At 30.1% G+C, this 19,306-nt stretch overlaps 1 protein-coding gene across 2 annotated transcripts in view; it reads left to right on the top strand.

The window, feature by feature from the left end:
• Positions 1-233: 233 nt before the first annotated feature.
• CHES-1-like (Checkpoint suppressor 1-like) overlaps positions 234-19,306 on the top strand; it is a 52,726-nt gene continuing 33,653 nt past the window's right edge. Inside the window, exon 1 of one of the 2 annotated variants that reach the window (XM_075300502.1) lies at positions 234-631. The gene's annotated coding sequence lies outside the window, so the exon portion shown is untranslated. Of the gene's footprint in view, positions 686-19,306 lie in introns of both variants that reach the window. The other variant, XM_075300503.1, reaches the window with a different exon arrangement.

Here is a 19,306-nt window from a genome sequence, read left to right as displayed (position 1 = left end):
ATCAGTTTTGTGCCTTACAAGCATACGGTTGCGTTTTCTCCCAATTCTTTGAATAATTTGCTAAATTATTTAACCTGATTTTGTAATTTAAAATGCAAATTTTTTGATGAAACAAATCAAATGACAAAACTATAAATTTCATCAACAAAAAAAACAACGTTAGAAAAACTAAAAGACATCTAATTAAAGTCGAAAAGGCGAAATGTGAAAATAAAGCTTAGTGAGTGGTAGTGCAAAACCAGAAAAAATTTACTTCATTGAAGAAAGAAATTGTGTAGATGTCAGAGGAATGCAGTGAAAAACTTCAAGTTACATATAGACATACACATATAAGTCCATTAAAAAAGAAAACAAGTGCATATATAACACTACTTTTTACATCGTGGCCATCTATCTCTCTATCAACAAAGAGAGAGAGATAGAGAGAGCGAGGAGAGTCTGATTCAGAGAACAAAGCTTATTATTGAAACTTTTTCTCAAATACAAACATTGCAATAGTACCCAATACTCTAACAGAATAGAGAAAACAACAAAAACAAAAAAAAAAATAAAACGCCGACAGACAAATTTATAAAGTTAAAAAAAGAGAAACAACAACAAAAGGAGGACACTGCTATTATTTTTGTGTAATGTGAGTAGAAGAACAAGTAAATCCGAGTTGATAGATACTTTTGTATACACATACGTAAGTAAAATCTATAGGTACAATATGAATGTAGATAGAATATTATTACAAATTATTCCAGGCATATTATATAGTACAAATTCTTCGAATGATAACCTTGTGAACAAAAAGTCAACAAATGTCGTAAACCTTTCTTTGGTTCTCGTCCGAGGTCTTAAGTGAATGAATATGAAAATATTCGAATTATCTAGAAACTTGTTATTGTTAACCTTAAAGTGTTTGCACTCAATTCACAATTGTATGCATTTAATTAAATATTGATTAAATTAGTTGACAATTTATTAAACTTTACATATCCAAAAGTCAAGAAAATGTTTCATCACAAATACAACTCCAATTTCAAATTTCTAACAACACACAATGTTGCCAGATTTTTGTGAGTAAAATTCAAATTAGAACTTTTCTAAAAATAAAAACTTTCCTCGACAATAAAGATAAGAGTTATCTTTGCATACCTAAAATAACATCAAGGTAATGGTCTAAATCACAAATTCATGTTTTCTTTCCTTAAAATATTACAATAAAAGCAAATAACCTGTGAAACATAAACTTAGTATAGGGCTATAGTGTGTAAACACAACCATAGCGATAGGCGTTGGACGAAGACTTGTTTACTTGTATTTCTTATGGGAATGGCTTAATTAAATGCTTTTCTTTTTAACATTAGAATTTCAAGTGAATATTGACTGAGCATACTCCTCTCTCAAGACAATCGGTTTAGGTTACATTAGGTTAGTAGGAACGCCGTTCGGACTCGGCTTAACATAGAATCGGGCAGTACTCAGTGATAAGAGAGAAGTTCACCACTGTGGTATCACAATAGACTGAATAGTCTAAGTGAGCCTGAAATAAGGGGCTGCCACTATACCCAACCTAGCCTATGTATAGTGGCAGTCCGATATTTTACACTCAGTCCATTGTAATCTCTTATCAATGAGAACTGTCCGATTCTATTTTCAACTCATTGAGAAAGGATCTCCTTCTTATAGCCGAGTCCGAAGGGCGTTTCACATTGTAGTCAAACCACTTAGAGAAGCATTGATACCCTTAGAAATGTCACTAGCATTACTGAGAGGGAGTAATCCACCGCTGAAAATATTTTTGGTTTAGATTTGTTGGAATTTGTTATGCTTAATTTCTAAGGGAAATTTTATATTTAAAAATTATGAAAATGTCGACTTTCATATGATTCGAGACTTAAATTCTGTAGATTTATATAATGAACGGTTATTGATCGAAATGGATAATTTTAATCAATCTACTATTTTAATTATTTTTAGGTTTGTCAGGTGAAAATTGCAATTTCTATGAGGTCAAGAAGTCAAATAGGGAGATTAGGCTATAAGGGAGTTTTTGATCGATATAAACCACATTTGGCACAGATTCTATGGGATCTAAAATACCTCCATATTTTTTGAAAATGGCGGCTTCCATTCTCTCAAGATGTCATATCGGAAAATCGATCTATATTTGGGACTATATCAAAGCATGGACCGATTATGGAGCAAAAATACCTATAGATTTCAAAATATGGAGAAAATATTACCCAAAAACTACCAAACAAAAAAAAATATATTTGGACAATTTTATGTCTATAAAAAATTTTGTCAAAATTTTATTTCTATAGAATATGTTGTTAACATTTTATTTCTATAGAAAACTTTGTCCAAATTTTATTTCAACTAATTTTATTTCTATAGAAATTTTTTGCAAAATTTGAATTCTAAAGAAAATTTTGTAAAATTTTATTTCTATAGAAAATTTTCAAAATTTTATTTCCATAACAAATTTTGTTAACATTTTATTTCAATAGAAAATTTTGTTAAAATTTTATTTCAAAAGAAAATTTTGTAGAAGTTATTTCTATGGAACATTTTGTCAAAATTTTATTTCTATAGAAAATTTTGTCAAAATTTTATTTCTATAGAAAATTTTGTCAAAATTTTATTTTTAAAGAAAATTTCTGCAAAATTTTATTTCTATAGAAAATTTTGTCAACATTTTATTTCTATAGAAAATTTTATTTCCATAGAAAATTTTGTTAAAATTTTATTTCTATAGAAAATTTTGTTAAAATTTTATTTCAATAGAAAATTTTGTCGAAATTTATTTATATAGAACATTTTGTCAAAACTTTATTCTATAGAAAATTTTGTCAAAATTTTATTTTTAAAGAAAATTTCTGCAAAATTTTATTTCTATAGAAAATGTTGTCAAAATTTTATTTCTATAGAATTTTTTTTTGCAAAACTTTATTACTATAGAACATTTTTTCAAAATTTTATTTCTATAGAATTTTTTTGCAAAACTTTATTACTATAGAAAATTTTTTCAAAATTTTATTTCTATAGAAAATTTTGTCAAAATTGAAATTCTGTAGAAAATTTTGTCAAAATTTTATTTTTATTGAAAATTTCGTCAAAATTTTATTTTTAAAGAAAATTTTGTCAAAATTTTATTTTTATAAAAAATTTTGTCAAATTTTGATTTCTTATAAAAAATTTTGTCAAAATTTGATTTTTATAAAAAATTTTGTCAAAATTTGATTTTTATAAAAAAATTTGTCAAAATTTTATTTTTAAAGAAAATTTCCTCAAAATTTTGTTTTTAAAGAAAATTTTGTCAAAATTTTATTTTTATAAAAAATTTTGTCAAAATTTGATTTTTTATAAAAAATTTTGTCAAAATTTGATTTTTATAAAAAATTTTGTCAAAATTTGATTTTTATAAGAAATTTTTTCAAAATTTTATTTTTTAGAAAATTTTGATAAAATTTTATTTCTATAGAAGATTTTGTCAAAATTTTATTTTTATGGAAAATTCTGTCAAAATTTATTTTGGGGAAAAAATATTAAGATCATAGATTACAGACATTTTTGTATGTCCGTGTTATTATTTTCCAAACGAAAGTGGATGACACAAAAAATTCTGTTTTGAATAAGAAGAAATATGTTACGAAAAATTAAAGAAAAAAAAACAAAAATGTTTTCCACTTCCGCGCATTGTGATGTGTATTCACTGAATACAACAACGCTAGATCGTTTTTATTATGAGGAAGTTAAAATAGAAAACACCAACGTAATAATCGCATATATGTGTACATAGTAGAGATGCCTTTGGGGACACATGAATTGAAAATTCCCGGTTTTGCTTATTAAAAATGTTTTTAACCATTTTTAACTATTAATTTTTTTAGCTATTAACCAGGTTTGGGAAAAATTATAAAAAAGTTTGTGTCTCGGTTATTATTTTTATTTATTTATTTTATTTATTACCATTTATATTATTTCCATTTTACTAGTGTCGATTTTCTAAAGACTTTCTACTATTTTAACAGATTTGTTACTATTACCAGATTTCTTTGAGTGTACTTGCAAATATACTCAAATACTTATGCGAAAACGTATATAAAGCATAAATATGTTTAAATTAATATTACATGAATATTTTAAGAATACGCATACTATTGAGGCAGAAAATAAGCAAAATGTGAGGAGCAGAATATACTCATTTATACATACAGTCAGAATATATATAATTGTTTGTTTTTTTTTTTTTTTTTTTAATTTTCTGAAGTATTTAAATATTTGCAAGTATACAATCAATTAAAAATATGTATATATTATGTGGCTATTCTATTTGGGGGAAAAAACTAGCAATAAATAATTTTAGTAAATCAGTGTTGCCAACTAATAGTGTAAACAATTTCATGTATTTTCTTATGAATAATGTTTGACGGAGAGTGCTAGCCACGGAAATGTGTCTCATAGCAAAAATTGCTTTGAGTTTTCAATTTTCACACAAATATTCGAAATAGATTTTTATAAAATCCCGTGACAAAATGCTTCACGAGATTTCAACAACAACAACAAATTTTGCTACGCTTTAATACGTAATAAAATTGTATATGTTTACAATGTAATTATTGGCCATTTCTTAATTTAGAATTTGTAAAATTGGGAACAAATTCATATGTACGGGTATAGATATAGAAATTTGTTTTCAAATTTCACAATATGTAATAATAAATGGAATTAGCAATAGACAACAATAATTATTACCATAAAGATTTGCAAAATGTTTGTTCTTTAATGTCTAGGCCAGATTTATTTTAATACTGGATCTATCCATCATGACACTTTCGTTTGACTACAATTCCAAAACCAGCTGATTTTTATTTATAACTTCAGTTGTTTTGGACTGTAAATTAAAGAAGCAAAAAAAAATGTAGCTTAGCTTCGGTATAGTGGCAGCCCGTTATTTTGGGCTCACTTAGTCAAAATTTTATTTCTATGGAAAATTTTCTCAAAATTTTATTTCTATAGAAAATTTTTGTCAATTTGTATACCCAACACCATACACCCATAGAAAAAATCATGAACGGCGTTGTCATTTCAAAACGTTTCGTTCATGATAGTGTATCAACACACATGTGTTGTCAAACTGAGAACAGACGGGGTCAATCTGACAACGGGGTCAATCTGACATCCGTTGTCAAAACAACAACGAGCGTTCATGATCTGAAAACGTAATGGTTACGAATTTATAAACAAAATTAAAAAAAAAGATTTCCGCTACCGTGACTCGAACCTGTGTTGTGTGCACCATACGCGTTAACAGTCGCTTTAGCTCATTGCACCACCGGCGGAATTGCCGTAACAACGTCTAACGATTATTTTAAGAATTTTCATGGAAAAAGAAAAACGAATGCCGTTCATGAAATCGTGAACGCCCGTGGACAAAATCGTGAACATTCCGTTTTGATTTTTTGTGAACGTTTCCGTTTCATTTTGTCACCGTCCGTTCACGATTGTGGAACGCAATTTTGCGATTAGTGTAGAAAGGTGATGGGGGTATAATAAGTTTGTCATTCTGTTTGTAACACAGCGAAATATCGATTTCAGACTATATAAAGTATATATATTCTTGATCAGGGAGAAATTCTAAGACGATATAAGCATGTCCGTCTGTCTGTTGTAATCTCGCTATAGCCTTCAATAATGACGCCATCGCTCTGAAATTTGGCACAGATTCGTTTTTTGTTTGCAGGCAGATCAAGTTCAAAGATGGACTACATAGATCCAAGTCCCCATGATATAGTCCCCATATAAACCGACCTCCCGATTTGGGGTCTTGGACTTATAAAAACCATAGTTTTTATCCAATTTGCCTGAAATTGAAAATAAAGAGGTATTTTAGGACCATCAAAAGGTGTATCGAAAATGGTGCCTATCGGTCTATGTTTAGGTATAGGCCTCATAGATTTTGCTTCTTTTGTATTTTCTATCCGATTTGTCTGAAATTGAAAATCTAGAGGTATTCTAGAACCACAAATTGATGTGTCGAAAATGGGGTGTATCGGTCCATGTTTTGGTATAGCCCCCATATAGACCGATCTCCCGATTTTATTTCATGGGCGTCTAGAAACAGTATTTTCTATCCGATTTGCCTGAAATTTTAAATCTAGAAGTATTTTATGACCACAAATAGGTGTGTCGGTCCATCTTTTGGTGTAGCCCCCATATAGACCGATCACCCAAATTAACTTTTTGGACTTCTAGAATCCGTAGTTTTTATCCAATTTGCCAGAAATCTAAAGGTATTTTAGGACCGTAAAGAATTGTGTCCCTATCGGTCCATGATTTGGTATAGCCCCTATATAGACTGATCTCCCGATTTTACTTCTTGGGCTTCTAGAATCCGTAGTTTTTAACCAATTTGTCTGAAATTTGAATTCTAAAGGTATTTGAGGACCATTAAGAGATGTGTCAAAAATTTATTTTTATAGAAAATTTTGTCAATTTTATTTCTATAGAAAATTTTGTCAAAATTTTATTTCCATGGAAAATTTTGTCAAAATTTTATTTCTATAGAAAATTTTTTCAAATTTTTATTTCCATTGAAAATTTTGCCAAAATTTTATTTCTATAGAAAATTTTTGAAAAATTTTATTTCTATAAAAAATTTTGTCAAAATTTTATTTCCATGGAAAATTTTGTTAAAATTTCATTTCTATAGAAAATTTTTGAAAAATTTTATTTCTATAGAAAATTTGTGAAGTACCTCTTCGATGTAGAGGAATAATTTACAAAATCGAAATCAGCTTCGAAAAATTACTTTTTGTTACCATCCGTTCACTATTTTGAAACGTATTTTTGTGTCTACTAGTGTAGGGTTGCCTACTAGCTGTCACCATATTCGAAACACGTTTCTAGTTGGTTTGACTTCTTCTATAGATTTTATGTGAGACTAACTAGGTTGTGTCGTTCAGTAATACTTGTAGCATGGTAACCTCTATTTATGGTTTTTATTGATTTAAAATTTTGAAGGTTTGAAAATTATTTTCCATTTTCTTCCGCTTTACGTTTTTTGTTCTCAATGAATAAACACACAACAAGAAACATTTTTTTCGTCATATGGTCCATACATAAAATTAATGATAATCACACATAATAGACTCGTGACTGTGGCATATAGAACACCCACCCCCAGTATTCCTCTCACAAACAAACAAACAAACAACTAATGTGTAATAACAACACTATACTAATCAGTAGACCACGAGACCAGACCCATAAACTTTCAATACACACATTCATGATGATGTAGCAGCGTCACCGGTGACTGCGATCAACCCATGATGACTTTTGCCAAAACTACTGGGTAAGACGACGGTACAAATATGCATGCCGCAGTATTTCTATCCATGGCAACTAATCAGTTCACTTGCTGGGGTGGTCAATCTTATGAGTTTCGGTTCAAGAACATACACCGGAAAAAAATGCATAGATTGGTTAGGGTTAGTGTCAAATGAGGTCTTACTCCATATATGGCTTGTGTTGTTTACATATTGGATTTCAAAAATCAACTCAATTTTTGCTTCAATCTGAAGTTAAATTAAAAGAATCCAAAAGTTTAACAATTAATTTTATGTTAAAATAAGTTTAGTGTAAATTAAATAATGTTCTCTTTTTGTAAACAAAAACAGCTGTTATAGCCACAAATGAACGAAATCTCTCAGTGTGACAAAATTTTCTATAGAAATAAACAATTGACAAAATTTTCTATAGAAATAAAATTTTGTCAAAATTTTCTATAGAAATAAAATTTTTAGCAAAATTTTCTATAGAAATAAATTTTTAACAAAATTTTCTATAGAAATAAAATTTTGACAGAATTTTCTATACAAATAAAAATTTAACAAAATTTTCTATAGAAATAAATTTTTAACAAAATTTTGTATATAAATAAAATTTTGACGGAATTTTCTACAGAAACAAAAATTTAACAAAATTTTCTATAGAAATAAAAATTTGACAAAATTTTCTATAGAAATATACTTTTGCTAAAAATTTTCTATAGAAATAAACTTTTTCTAAAAATTTTCTATAGAAATAAAATTTTGCTAAAATTAATAAAAATAATAAATAAAATTTTCACAAAATTGTTCTATAGAAATAAACTTTTGCTAAAAATGTTCTATAGAAATAACATTTTTAACAAAATTTTCTATAGAAATAAAATTTTCACAAAATTTTCTATAGAAATAAATTTTTAACAAAATTTTCTATAGAAATAAATTTTTAACAAAATTTTGTATAGAAATAAAATTTTGACAGAATTTTCTATAGAAATAAAAATTTAACAAAATTTTCTATAGAAATAAAATTTTAACAAAATTTTCTATAGAAATAAATTTTTAACAAAACTTTCTATAGAAATAAACTTTTGCTATAGATATACACTTTTGCTAAAAGTTTTCTATAGGAATAAAATTTTTAACAAAATTTTCTATAGAAATAAAATTTTGCTAAAATTTTCTATAGAAATAAATTTTTAACAAAATTTTCTATAGAAATAAAATTTTGACAGAATTTTCTATAGAAATAAAAATTTAACAAAATTTTCTATAGAAATAAAATTTTAACAAAATTTTCTATAGAAATAAATTTTTAACAAAATTTTCTATAGAAATAAATTTTTAACAAAATTTTGTATAGAAATAAAATTTTGACAGAATTTTCTATAGAAACAAAAATTTGACAAAATTTTCTATAGAAATAAAAATGTGACAAAATTTTCTATAGAAATAAACTTTTGCTAAAAATTTTCTATAGAAATAAACTTTTGCTAAAAATTTTCTATAGAAATAAACTTTTGCTAAAATTAATAAAAAATAATAAATAAAATTTTCGCAAAATTTTCTATAGGAATAAAAATTTGACATAATTTTGTATAGAAATAAAATTTTGACAGAATTTTCTATAGAAATAAAATTTTCACAAAAATTTTCTATAGAAATAAAATTTTCACAAAAATTTTCTATAGAAATAAAATTTTCACAAAAATATTCTCTAAAAATAAAATTTTGACAAAATTTTATATAGAAAAGAAAAATTTCCTTCAAAATAGGAGTTTTTAAAATTGGTAGATATTTGGTAAAATTTTCTTCAAATTGTGGTAAATTATTTTTGGCACAAGGGGCAACCGTGATTACAACACTATCAATACTCATAGTGCAAAATTTAATACCAATCTGGGTTGCTTGTTGCCAATAAGTCTCTACAAAAGCCTATAAGGCGCAGAGACGGAAAATTTTTGTATATATTATTAATGAAATTAAACTTTCAATAATAAAAAAACTATCGGTTCTGGGGCACAGATGTATATGAGAGCCGATCAAAATCAATAGGATACCCAGATAATGATCACAAAATGGTGTTCACACATAGACGGACGGACGGTCAGACAGACATGACTAGATCGACTCAGGGACCAGCCCTGAGCATTATTACCTAAGACACCATGTGTCTATCTCGCCTTCTTCTGGGTGTTGCAAACATAGGCACTAACTTTTAATTCCCTATTCCACAGTGTGGCGAAGGATATAAAAATCGAGATTTCGTAACAAGTATGAACGTAGTATAATCGTGTATTTGGACCTTTTGTGTACATGAAATTCTTACTATATGTCAACCCTATTTTTGTGAAACTAATATATTTGAAGGTAGTTTTCAACAAACACCTAATCTGAAATAGAGGTAATAAAACTTACGAACGGCGTAATTTTTCCCAGTGTATCATCGATGTCGGTTTTACTTTCGTAAAATCATTGGCTCTACGTCTTAACCGACTAACTTCTCTCTCGTATGGAGGTAGCAATATATGTCTGTACACTGAAAAAAATATTGTCGTGAGGTCAAAGATTTCATGTCTTTAAAATACGAATGCAAATTTTGCTTAGCAAAGAAGACGCATTTCTCTAAGATAAAGTTTTTTTCCTTGTCCAAAATCCGATAAACTTTTCAATAAAGTCGTATTGTCCTTATAATTAAGTGATTTCACTTAAAAATAGGTATCATAACATGAAAGAAAAAATGTTTGGGCTAAGGTCAACTTGACTTTAATAATTCAGAAAAATTCTTTAAATTTAATGAAATTCTCTTTAAATTTGTTGTCTTTTTCCATCTTGACTACAAAGCAAAAAATCGTTCAAATATAGGACATATTTTTCAACACTTCATTTTAAAGACGTTTATTACTTGAAACATATCATAATTTCTACTGGAAGTCAAGTCTTAATTTGGAAAATAAAGTTGTCGTTAACTCGTTTTTAAAGGACTTTGATAGCATATGAAGAAAAAAAGCTGAGAAAGCGAAAAATTAAAATTTGCTTCCTAGAAGCAAGTACACAAAACCTAAATTTAAAAGAGAATTGTGTCTTAAAAGTTTCCTTACTTGTATTCTCCGCTTCTTTGGCTCGGAATCAATACCAAAATTTTTAAAGTAAAGACAAAATCTTTGGAACCGAGTATGCTTTTTTTTCAGTGTATGTACTACATAAATGCATCTATTCCTAATTGATTTTTTTTACGGTATTTCGAAAATACATATTAGCACATTGTTGGATATCGTTACAATTTCTTGATTTATCTGTTAGGTAAATTGTTAAATTGAACGGTCCGAGTACACAATTATATTCGAGAAAACGCGTACATACATATGTACCGTACATCTGATAGGCAAATATGCGTACAAGTGATATCTTGCTATATATTTATATACTATATACACTACATTGAAAGAAAGAAAAATTTAGTGCGATGATAGCGAGCATGTGTGCTTAAAAAAAAGTGTAGTGCAACCTTGGACCTAAGACTCTAAAAAATAGCATGTGTTTTTTTTCGTTTCGCCAATAATTTTAAACATTGCACCTATTTGGTTGGGGCACACACAATCACATAAGTATGCATGTTTAATTATATGAGTATGTTTATGATGATTTTTATCTATGTCACTTCGCTAAAAGAAATCTACGAAAATTCTAAGAGAAATAAAGTGGATTCTTTATCTTTTGAATGTCCATGAGCACAATATAAAATTGAAAGTTTTTTTTTTTTATGGAAAATTAATTTGTTGAAGGTGTTCTTAGGGTGCTACCAACGAAAAAAGCTAATGTTATTTGGAAATTGGCAAAATTCAACTTGACCTTATCTATTATGAGTCCGTTATGCATACAGTAGATAACGGATATAAAAATGTCAGAAAACACCACAACTAGAGTGATAAAAAACAGGATTTTTTTTTAAATCGTATTTAGGCTTTAAAATACCGGAGTTTTTTTCCAAAACCCATGAACAGTGTGTTTTTGGAACATATAACCGTCATAACCGGTTCAAAGGTTTTCTTAAAAACTCGTAAATTTGAACGGAAAATCTAATTTTATGATCATAAGAAATTAATGAAAAAACTTAATTAAAAATTCGGTTTTAAAATACCGGACTTTTTTCCAAACCCGGTGCACGGTGTATTTTTGGAACAAATAGCCGGCGTAACCGGTTCAACCGGTTTTCATAAAAACACATGAGTTTGAAAGGGAGAATCTAATTTTATGGTCACAAAAAATCAATGAAAAAATTGGGTAATTTATTAAAAGTTGGACACAAAATTTTTTTAATTCAAATGTACGTTGCTCCTATTTGGAAGAGTTTTCATTGCTGTTCATTAAAATAACCAGATGTATTCGCATAACTTTGGCATTAAATTGACAATTTTACAATGAGAATATGAAAACCGGTTTTTGAAGACTTGAGAACACCGATTCTACCGGTCCACGGAAAATGGGATTTTCACGAAAACCGACAAACGGTGTAAGAAGACAAAACGGTTCACAGTTTTTGATCACTCTAACCACAACTTACTCCTTCAGTAGCCTCCTAAAATCAAATCTAGGGATTGCTTTGTAGGTATGTGGGCTATACATAATTATGAAATGAAATTGAGGGCCTAGGCAAATTTGAGGGAACATTACACAAATAGGATGGGATTAACCCGGTTCAACCGGTTTTCATAAAAACACGTGAGTTTGAAAGGGAGAATCTAATTTTATGGTTACAAAAAATCAATGAAAAAAAATTAATTGGGTATTTTTTAAAAGTTGGACACAACATTTTTTTAATCCAAAAGCACGTTTCACCTATTTGCAGTTCATTAAAATAACCAGATGTATTCGTATAACTGTGAAATTCAATTGACAATTTTACAATAAGAATATGAAAACCCAAAATCGGTTGTTGAAGCCTTGAAAACGCCGGTTCTATCGGTCCACCGAAAATGGGATTTTCACGAAAATCGGTGTATGAAGACAAAACCGGTTCACAGTTTTTGATCACTCTAACCACAACTTACTCCTTCAATAGCCTCCTAAAATCAAATCTATGGATTGCTTTATAGGTATGTGGGCTATACATAATTATGAAATGAAATTGAGGACCTAGGCAAATTTGAGGGGACATTACACAAATAGGGTGGGATTAACCCGGTTCAACCAGTTTTCATAAAAACACGTGAATTTGAAAGGAAAATCTAATTTTATGGTTACAAAAAATCAATGAAAAAAATTAATTGGGTATTTTTTAAAAGTTGGACACAATTTTTTATTTTTTTAATTCAAATACACGTTTCACCTATTTGCAGTTCATTAAAATAAACAGATATATTCGTATAACTGTGACATTCAATTGACAATTTTACAATGAGAATATGACAACCCATAATCGCTTGTGGAAGCCTTGAAAACACCGGTTCTATCGATCCACCGGAAATGCGATTTTCACGAAAATCGGTGTAAGGAGACAAAACCGGTTCACAGTTTTTGATCACTCTAGCCACAAATTACTCTTTCAATAGCCTCCGGAAAACAAATCTAGGGATTGATTTATGTGGGGGCTATACATAATTATGAAATGAAATTGAGGACCTAGGCAAATTTGAGGGGACATTACACAAATAGGATCCGATTAACCCGGACGGAATGGAGTAGTCACGAAAAGGAAGAGAAAAGCAGTTGGAGAAATCGCAATGGACCAATATGGTTAAAGTGGAAACAAAATCCACCCCACGGATTGATGTCATCCTCCATAACCTAACCTAACCTATATATAATTGTGGACCGATATGAACATATTTTTGAATGATTGTTAGAAATCCTATGTTAACATCAAGAACCGGAAGATCAGAATCTGGTATTCAAATCTGAGGTCACTTTATATGGTGGCAATATATAAATTTGAACCGATATGGGCTAATTTTTGCTTGGTTCTTAGAAAGCACATTCTTACACCGCGTAACAAAATTCGAACAGATCGGACGAAAATTATCCCTCCAGTAGGGTCCGGAAATCAAATCAGGAAATCGGTTTATATGGAAGCTCTATACAATTATGGGTCAATATCACGGTTGCCACTCGAGCCAAAAATAATCTACCAAAATTTGGGGAAAATTTAACCAAAAAAATTTTATTTTGTCAAAATTTTATTTCTATAGAAAATTTTGTTAAAATTTTATTTCTGTAGAAAATATTATGGAAATATTATTTCTTTTGAAATTTTTATCAAAATTTTATTTCTATAGAAAATTTTTGTGAAAATTTTATTTCTACAGAAAATTTTGTAAAAAATTTATTTCTATAGAAAATTTTGTCAAAATTTTATTTCTATAGAAAATATTGTCAAAATTTTATTTCTATAGAAAATTTTGGTAAAATTTTATTTCTATAGAAAATTTTTGTAAAAATTTTATTTCTATAGAAAATATTGTCAAAATTTTATTTCTATAGAAAGTTTTGTCGAAATTTTATTTCTATAGAAAATTTTGTCAAAATTTTATTTCTATAGAAAATTTTTGTGAAAATTTTATTTCTATAGAAAATTTTGTAAAAATTTTATTTCTATAGAAAATTTTGTCAAAATTTTATTTCTATAGAAAATTTTGTCAAAAATTTTTTTTTCTATAGAAAATTTTTGTAAAATTTTATTTCTATAGAAAATGTTTGTAAAATTTTATTTCTATAGAAAATTTTGTAAAAATTTTATTTCTATAGAAAATATTGTAAAAATTTTATTTCTATAGAAAATTTTGTCAAAACTTTATTTCTATAGATTTTTTTATAGAAATAAAATTTTATCAACATTTTATTTCTGTGGAAAATTTGTGAAGTACCTCTTAGTTGGAGAGGAATATTCGAAAACTACCAAAACATCAGGAATTCTACCAACCTACCAAACAGTAATAAATCTATCATTTTTGGTAGACTTCTACCAACTATGGCAACCGTGGTCGATTTTGACCAATTTTTACATGATTGTTAGGAGGCATATGCCAACATCGTATACTAAATTTCAACCGGATTGAATGAAGTTTGCTCTTCCAAGAGGCTCCAGAAGGCAAATCTGGGGGGTTGGTTTATCTGGGTGCAGTACAATTAAGTGGTTCGATATGGCTCATTTCCAATAACATCTACTTGTGCCGAATTTCATGTCGATAACTTGCTTCGTTCGTGATTTCAAGAGACATATGGACTTTGCTACATCGTCTCAGAATTTCTCTACAACCATTTGATTTTTATGACGGTAGAATTCGTATTTAAGTTCGCTATGCAGCTCTTCCTGTTGGGTGCCAATTATACAATTTGCCATGTGTTTCTTTTATAAACAGTCGATAATGTTTGCTCTTTTATGAAGAGCGAAATTTTCGTTAGAGCGAAATATCTAACCCCGATCCGAAGAATGTTTAATTTTTATCTCCAGTAACGAGGGAGTGTTGCTTTCTGAGTACATTGTAAAAAATCCAATTTCCGGAGAATATATCAGCAATTAGTAAAAGTTTTGTATGCGATCAACTGTTTTATCGACACAATAAGCAGATATTGAGAGACCGGCATTAAGTGATAAAAAAAAAATAATTCTAATGCAACAGTAATTATTTTTTCTTGATTTTTTTCTTTTATAATTTCAACTATAATAATTGAATATTTCATATTTCATTCCTTAAAATTTTATTTATAATATTTCTGTAAGACGAGGGTAAAACAAACCCCCACAATTATGTATATACAGCACAGAGAATTTTAATGCGGTTAATTAGGTTCGCAACTGTGTGCAAGATAAGATAAAAATAAATAGTTTATTTGACAAAAAATATTTAAAAAAAAAACAAAGAAAACAACAACAAAGTGGAAATGCGATGGGTATATATATATAAACGAACGAGTCAACTAAGAACAGCTATGAAGAAAAAAAGAACAAAACAAAAAAATGAAAGTTATACAACAAAACGACACCACAAAACGCATTCTTTACGAAAAATGAAAAAAAAAGAATGCCAGAAATATACCGACCAATTCGCTTAGATACACTATTCTTGTCATTTATGTCTGATATGCTATTCTGTTTTGTGCGACGATACAAAGACATATCTACTCTTATTGGGAACAACGCCAAATGCTCACTAATCGTTTAAACAAAAATTATAAATAAAAATATAACAAATAGCCAAGTGGCGAAGCGTTCGGCGAAAGGTAAAACACTGGACAATAATAAAAAAAAAAAAAAAAAACAAATTTGCAAAAACATCTAATTGAATAGAATAAAACCAATTTGTTTAAAGATGATCCCAAAATAAGCTAAACACTCAAAATACACAACAAACAAATCTATATGCGTTTACACATACAGTATTTGTCTCATAAACATGTGGAAGGGAAATAAAAATGCAAAGTGGTGAGTTCGAAAACTTAAGAATCGATGTCTATATAAATGCTAAGGAAATATATTTCAATGTAGCGAAAAATCGCTAGCCGCCGAAAATTTCCAAACTCATATAATACTACACATTGGTTGGTGAACACAATCATGTCGAGTGACGATAAGCCAATTATTTGGATGCAACGACTAAATTCATAAGTTTCTTTGTGTTTTTATTTTTTAGTATTGGATGTAAAACTTTTATAAAAATATGTTAGGTTAGGTTAGGTTAGGTTATGTGGCAGCCCGATGTATCAGGCTCACTTAGACTATTCAGTCCATTGTGATACCACAGTGGTGAACTTCTCTCTTATCACTGAGTGCTGCCCGATTCCATGTTAAGCTCAATGACAAGGGACCTCCTTTTTATAGCCGAGTCCGAACGGCGTTCCACATTCCAGTGAAACCACTTAGAGAAGCTTTGAAACCCTCAGAAATGTCACCAGCATTACTGAGGTGGGATAATCCACCGCTGAAAACTTTTTGGTGTTCGGTCGTAGCAGGAATCGAACCCACGACCTTGTTTATGCAAGGCGGGCATGCTAACCATTGCAACACGGTGGCTCCCCATAAAAATATGTTATTTTTTTATTTTTAACTTAAAGCTTTTACAAAAATATGTTATTTTTTTATTTTTGTTGATATATTCGTAGATGAAAATAATTGGCAAGTGGTCTAGCAATAATAATGCTTAGCGGTGAGTTTAAAAAAATCGGAAACAAAGGCAACACTATCCCCATTTCGCCCATATTAGTGTGTAAATAAACCATAGCGATAGGCTAAACATTTTCGCCGCGACGACAAATACAATAAGCTTGTCGGCGAATATTGACCTGTTTTCATCTTTCCTAGCGTTTTTGTTGCCAATACAGCATGCTTTTTCAATATTAAACATTGTAATTGAATAAAAACATGTAATGGCTTGTTATTTGTTGACTTATTTCAAGAAAAAACAAAATAATTTCCACGTGGCCAAGCAACAACAATGCCTAGTGGTGAGTTCAAAAAATTGATAAGTGATGGCAACACTATACCATTTTCCGCCAAGGAATTAGTATAGATTTTAAGTGTTACACACCATAGCGATAGGCGAACACTTATTTATGTGTATTTCTTATGGGAAGCCCAAAATCCGCGACGGAATACCGTGACGGCTAGCGGCGTGTCGCTAAATTAAAACGTATTCTAACTCGTTGGCGAAAACTGGTATAGTGTTGCCATCGCTTATCAATTTTTTTTAACTCACCACTAGGAATTGCTGTTGCCTGGACACGTGTAGATTATTTTTTCTTGAAATAACTCAACAAATAACAAGCCATTGTATGTTTTTGTTCAACTTCATTGTTTAATATTGTCAAAGCCTGCTGTATTGACACACTAATTTGGCGACACGTCGCTAGCTGTCACAGTATTCCGTCGCGGATTTTGGGCTTAAGAAATAGACGCAAATAAGTGTTAGCATATCGCTATGGTTACATTGAAACGCTTATCGCTCTAAAATAGCATTTTTTCACCGGTACTTTTCTTTAATAATTCCTTTTAAAGAAAATAAAATTTTTCAATTGTTGCTTTGGATCATTCCACACCAAGTTATAATAAAATTTGCATTAAAAGTTGTGATTTAATTCTGATTTTACAGAATTATTTTCAATTTTAGCGGCTAACCTCGAACTTAATACCCACATTTAACTCAAACTTAGTACCCAACCTGAGAATGAAGCCGTCCCATTTTTGTCGGCAGCGGCTGACACTAATTTTTTGACTCCGGCGGCGGCGCTTGACGGCTAAGTGTGTAAATATAACCATAGCGATAGGCGGTAGGCGAAACATTTTTGCCGCAACGGCAAATACAATAAGCTTGACGGCGAATAATTCCCTTTTTCACGTTTCCTAGCGTTTTTGTTGTCAATACAGCACGCTTTGACAATATTAAACAATGAAGTTGAATAAAAACATACAATGGCTTGTTATTTGTTGAGTTATTTCACGAAAAAATAATCTACACGTGTCCAGGCAACAGCGATTCCTAGTGGTGAGTTAAAAAAATTGATAAGCGATGGCAACACTATACCAATTTTCGCCAAGGAGTTAGAATAAGTTTTAATTTAGCGACACGCCGCTAGCCGTCACGGTATTCCGTCGCGGATTTTGGGCTTCCCATAAGAAATACACGTAAATAAGTGTTTGCCTACCGCCTATCGCTATGGTTGTATTTACACACTAAGCCGATATAAATTTGTCTATTCGGCGACGGACAATTATCCATTATAAAATCAATTTGAAGTTATCCGAATGGTAATGAGATTAACTGTACAACCAATCTTATAATTACATTTAACAGGTTGTCTGATAAGTCCCTGGTCTGACACATAGATGGCGTCGCTAGTATTAAATGCATATTATTTTTATATAGTACCAACCTTCAAATGATTCGTGTCAAAATTTGATGTCTGTAAGTCAATTAGTTTGTGAGATAGAGCGTCTTTTGTGAAGCAACTTTTGTTATTGTGAAAAAATGGAGAAAAAAAAGAATTTCGTGTTTTGATAAAATACTGTTTTCTGAAGGGAAAAAATACGGTGGAAGCAAAAACTTGGCTTGATAATGAGTTTCCCCAGGGAAATCAACAACAATTGATTGATATGCAAAATTCAAGCGTGGTGAAATGAGCACGGAGGACCGACCAAACCATCAAAAAATCCACAAAATGATTTTGAATGACCGTAAAATGGAGTTGATCGAGATAGCAGAGGCCTTAAAGATATCAAAGGAACGTGTTGGTCATATCATTCATCAATATTTGGATATGCGGAAGTTCTGTGCAAAATTGGTGCCGCGCGAGCTCACATTTGACTAAAAACAACAACGTGTTGATGATTCTGAGCGGTGTTTGCAGCTGTTATGAAACAGCTCCATCACTGCACTTCTGAGTCCAATCGAGAGTCGGCTGAGTGGACAGCGACCGGTGAACCGTCTCCGAAGCGTGGAAAGACTCAAAACTCCGCTGGCAAAGTAATGACCTCTGTTTTTTGGGATGCGTATGGAATAATTTTTATCGATTATCTTGAGAAGGGAAAACCATCAAAACAGTGACCATTATATGGCGTTATTGGAGCGTTTGAAGGTCGAAATCGCGGCAAAACGGCCCCATATGAAGAAGAAAAAAAGTGTTGTTCCACCAAAACAACGCACCGTGCCACAAGTCATTGAGAACGATGGCAAAAATTCATGAATTAGGCTTCGAATTGCTTCCCCACCCACCGTATTCTCCAGATTTGGTCCCCAGCGACTTTTTCATGTTATCAGACCTCAACAGGATGCTCGCAGGGAAACAATTTGGCTGCAATGAAGAGGTGATCGCCGAAACTGAGGCCTATTTTGAGGCAAAACCGAAGGAGTACTACCAAAGTAGTATCAAAAAATTGGAAGGTCGTTATAATCGTTGTATCGCTCTTGAAGGGAACTATGTTGAATAATAAAAACGAATTTTGACAAAAAAAAATGTGTTTTTCTTTGTTAGATCGGGGACTTATTAGCCAA

Source organism: Haematobia irritans, chromosome 3, assembly GCF_050003625.1.
Source record: "Haematobia irritans isolate KBUSLIRL chromosome 3, ASM5000362v1, whole genome shotgun sequence".
NCBI classification, from domain to species: Eukaryota; Metazoa; Arthropoda; class Insecta; order Diptera; family Muscidae; genus Haematobia; species Haematobia irritans.
This window is presented reverse-complemented; position numbering and strand designations above follow the sequence as displayed.